General features: G+C 51.7%; 1 non-coding gene across 1 annotated transcript in view; it reads left to right on the forward strand.

Annotated features, from left to right (window-relative positions):
- The first annotated feature begins 4,481 nt into the window (after positions 1-4,481).
- Positions 4,482-5,000, forward strand: part of LOC126445070 (small subunit ribosomal RNA) — a 1,909-nt gene continuing 1,390 nt past the window's right edge. Inside the window, exon 1 of the ribosomal RNA XR_007582896.1 lies at positions 4,482-5,000. This exon is cut by the window's right edge and continues 1,390 nt beyond it. This is a non-coding gene — a ribosomal RNA (small subunit ribosomal RNA).

Here is a 5,000-nt window from a genome sequence, read left to right on the forward strand (position 1 = left end):
ACAATATCTAACCACCAGCATGGAAGAACATCCAGTGCATCCTCTCCGCCACATGACACAATCCACACTATCATTACCAGACCGGGAGGTCCACCCAGAAAACACAATATCCCACCCTTCCGACATCCGCACATTGCTCAGCTAAGCCACGAACACCCACACATGTCCTACACAGTGGTGCACCCAACATCACAATACTGCCTCCTGTCACAGCACACAAACAATGGCAGGAATGAAAGACACAGATCTGCCCACAACCATGGAATCGGAGCGCCGCCTGTCATGAGCCAAAAGTGCATCCTGACGTGACAAATCGGATAATACCGCAGGCATCCAATTACGATAATCACTATCAACGAACCTGCCGCCCCCCCCCCCAATACACCTTTCCCTACAACAATGTGTATCTGAACCTACGCTATATCGTACCTTAACCTAACCTATATCGTACCTTAACCTAACCTATATCGTACCTTAACCTAACCTATATCGTACCTTAACCTAACCTATATCGTACCTTAACCTAACCTATATCGTACCTTAACCTAACCTATATCGTACCTTAACCTAACCTATATCGTACCTTAACCTAACCTATATCGTACCTTAACCTAACCTATATCGTACCTTAACCTAACCTATATCGTACCTTAACCTAACCTATATCGTGCCTTAACCTAACCTATATCGTGCCTTAACCTAACCTATATCGTGCCTTAACCTAACCTATATCGTGCCTTAACCTAACCTATATCGTGCCTTAACCTAACCTATATCGTGCCTTAACCTAACCTATATCGTGCCTTAACCTAACCTAATTTGTGCCTTAACCTAACCTAATTTGTGCCTTAACCTAACCTAATTTGTGCCTTAACCTAACCTAATTTGTGCCTTAACCTAACCTAATTTGTGCCTTAACCTAACCTAATTTGTGCCTTAACCTAACCTAATTTGTGCCTTAACCTAACCTAATTTGTGCCGTAACCTAACCTAATTTGTGCCGTAACGTAACCCATGTTGTGCCGTAACGTAACCCATGTTGTGCCGTAACGTAACCCATGTTGTGCCGTAACGTAACCCATGTTGTGCCGTAACGTAACCCATGTTGTGCCGTAACGTAACCCATGTTGTGCCGTAACGTAACCCATGTTGTGCCGTAACGTAACCCATGTTGTGCCTTAACCTAACCCATGTTGTGCCTTAACCTAACCCATGTTGTGCCTTAACCTAACCCATGTTGTGCCTTAACCTAACCCATGTTGTGCCTTAACCTAACCCATGTTGTGCCTTAACCTAACCCACGTTGTGCCTTAACCTAACCTACGTTGTGCCTTAACCTAACCCATGTTGTGCCTTAACCTAACCCATGTTGTGCCTTAACCTAACCCATGTTGTGCCTTAACCTAACCCATGTTGTGCCTTAACCTAACCCATGTTGTGCCTTAACCTAACCCATGTTGTGCCTTAACCTAACCCATGTTGTGCCTTAACCTAACCCATGGTGTGCCTTAACCTAACCCATGTTGTGCCTTAACCTAACCCATGTTGTGCCTTAACCTAACCCACGTTGTGCCTTAACCTAACCCACGTTGTGCCTTAACCTAACCCACGTTGTGCCTTAACCTAACCCACGTTGTGCCTTAACCTAACCTACGTTGTGCCTTAACCTAACCCATGTTGTGCCTTAACCTAACCCATGTTGTGCCTTAACCTAACCCATGTTGTGCCTTAACCTAACCCATGTTGTGCCTTAACCTAACCCATGTTGTGCCTTAACCTAACCCATGGTGTGCCTTAACCTAACCCATGGTGTGCCTTAACCTAACCCATGGTGTGCCTTAACCTAACCCATGTTGTGCCTTAACCTAACCCATGTTGTGCCTTAACCTAACCCATGTTGTGCCTTAACCTAACCCATGTTGTGCCTTAACCTAACCCATGTTGTGCCTTAACCTAACCCATGTTGTGCCTTAACCTAACCCATGTTGTGCCTTAACCTAACCCATGTTGTGCCTTAACCTAACCCATGTTGTGCCTTAACCTAACCCATGTTGTGCCTTAACCTAACCCATGTTGTGCCTTAACCTAACCCATGTTGTGCCTTAACCTAACCCATGTTGTGCCTTAACCTAACCCATGTTGTGCCTTAACCTAACCCATGTTGTGCCTTAACCTAACCCATGTTGTGCCTTAACCTAACCCATGTTGTGCCTTAACCTAACCCATGTTGTGCCTTAACCTAACCCATGTTGTGCCTTAACCTAACCCATGTTGTGCCTTAACCTAACCCATGTTGTGCCTTAACCTAACCCATGTTGTGCCTTAACCTAACCCATGTTGTGCCTTAACCTAACCCATGTTGTGCCTTAACCTAACCCATGTTGTGCCTTAACCTAACCCATGTTGTGCCTTAACCTAACCCATGTTGTGCCTTAACCTAACCCATGTTGTGCCTTAACCTAACCCATGTTGTGCCTTAACCTAACCCATGTTGTGCCTTAACCTAACCCATGTTGTGCCTTAACGTAACCCATGTTGTGCCTTAACGTAACCCATGTTGTGCCTTAACGTAACCCATGTTGTGCCTTAACCTAACCTATAATGTGCCTTAACCTAACCTAAAGTGCGCCGTAACCTAAACTATATTGCGCCTTAACCTGACGCACGTTGTCGCTGAACCTGCTCTGTAATTGTTATGCAACCCGTTAAAGTAGTGTAGTGTTGCCTAACCGCAACCCTCGCAATATAGTTCGCTACTCGCACTGCCCGGTCCCCTGTGTATCGCGTCATGTTAAACACCTTGCAGGTGTTGCTGACTTTCCACATGCTCCTGCTATACACTGTAGTGTGGATAGCAGCAGGACGTACATGCCCCCCCCCCTTCCCCCCTGCCTTCGCAAGCTGGTCGGTGAGAAGTTTGCATGTTCAATGCCCTTCGCATGCCGACGTACTCAGCCTACGTTGTGGTACGGCCTGTCACCTGTCCGCCGATGTACGCAAAACCCACAAACTGTACTGCACATTGCTCCGTATGTACTGAATGATACATCGTGGCCCATGTGACCGTATGACGACAGCGCCTAGCAACGGCGGACCATACAGTCCAAATATTGTGCACGCAGCTACGTGTCGTCTCCCTATAAGAGCTGGATTGCAGTGTGGTACGCCATACAGACGTGTGGGAGGAACGGACGCCCTGGATGGCGATCAGCATGAGCAGTCTGTTGATGTAGTGGAGCGTGTATTCGGACGTAGTCGTCTCTTCTCACACACCGTGATAGCATGTTGCACCGCGTTCCACATCTGCGACATGCTGCAGAGGCGGGCTGACAGTCGTTCGCGCAATGGACACCGCATACGTACGGGGTCTACCTTCCACGTGTTCTCTAGGCGTGCACATGTTGTTGCGTCTATGTGGGCAGACGTAGTGTGTTGTGACACCTGACACAGGCATGCAATACTCGTTGCAAATGGCGATGGACGTGTACGTTTGCTGGTGACGTTACGCAAATGAACAACCGGTAACCCGTTGTGGTGCGGTTGTTCTCGCTAGAGGTGAATCAGTGTTGGCGACGATCGGTCGAGCTATTAACCGGTTGTTTCAGGGATACCCACCATGCCCACGAACGTGAAAGGGGACCCACCATGCCCACGAACGTGAAAGGGGATCTGGGTGTGAGGCGATACGCGGCGGTGGCTGGGTGGGACCGTCCCCGGCCGGTGAGGGGGGGCCGCCCGGCGTGCTGGCAGCGCGGTGCGTGGGCGCACGCGCTACAGCCGGCTGGTGGGGGCGGCCGGTGGCAGGCGCGCCGGCCGACGGACGCGGCAGGCGGCGCAGCTGCGCGCCGGCGCCCCCTGCTCGCGGCGCCTTGCGGCCAAAGTAGGTCCTCGCGGGCCCGGTGCGAAGCGCGGTGGCCATCTGCAGTGTGCTGGTCCGATTGAGGACTTTGTGCGCTGAGGATGCGCCGCCGCCCGGCGCTCGGCGCCGCGACGCCGTCTGCTGCTCGGTCGCCCCAGCGGTTCTCGCAGGTGGTTTGTATCGCAGCTGTGCGGACGTGTTGGCGCGTGCGCTGTGCTGGGAGAGTTCGCTTCGGCACCCAAGTAGGGCTTTTGTCCTTCTGTGGCGCTGGCGTTGGAGCTGCCGGTCACCGTAGGTGGCGCGTGTTGTCTCCCGCCGGCAATGCCACGACAGCACGCTCCCGGGCCTCTGTCGGCAGCGGCAAGCTCAGTTGGGAGCACGGGTGGTCGCACCTAAAGCGTCTACTCGCCTAACTCCGGGCGATTGCGCCTCTCTCGAACCCGACCAAGTACTTAGGACGGCGCTGCGCGCCGCCGGGACCTGAGAGGGTTTCGAGGTGTGTTGTGCAGGGGAGCTCAGCCTCCTCCTGTTTGCAGAATAATTGAGCGGACGCTTGCGTGTTCGCGCGGGCCCCCGGGACACACTCCCGGGCGGCCGGCTGCTCAGCTCTAGTTGACGCAGCTCCCTGGTTGATCCTGCCAGTAGTCATATGCTTGTCTCAAAGATTAAGCCATGCATGTCTCAGTACAAGCCGCATTAAGGTGAAACCGCGAATGGCTCATTAAATCAGTTATGGTTCCTTAGATCGTACCCACGTTACTTGGATAACTGTGGTAATTCTAGAGCTAATACATGCAAACAGAGTCCCGACCAGAGATGGAAGGGACGCTTTTATTAGATCAAAACCAATCGGTCGGCTCGTCCGGTCCGTTTGCCTTGGTGACTCTGAATAACTTAGGGCTGATCGCACGGTCCTCGTACCGGCGACGCATCTTTCAAATGTCTGCCTTATCAACTGTCGATGGTAGGTTCTGCGCCTACCATGGTTGTAACGGGTAACGGGGAATCAGGGTTCGATTCCGGAGAGGGAGCCTGAGAAACGGCTACCACATCCAAGGAAGGCAGCAGGCGCGCAAATTACCCACTCCCGGCACGGGGAGGTAGTGACGAAAAATAACGATACGGGACTCATCCGAGGCCC

This window comes from Schistocerca serialis, unplaced genomic scaffold, assembly GCF_023864345.2.
Source record: "Schistocerca serialis cubense isolate TAMUIC-IGC-003099 unplaced genomic scaffold, iqSchSeri2.2 HiC_scaffold_321, whole genome shotgun sequence".
NCBI classification, from domain to species: domain Eukaryota; kingdom Metazoa; phylum Arthropoda; class Insecta; order Orthoptera; family Acrididae; genus Schistocerca; species Schistocerca serialis.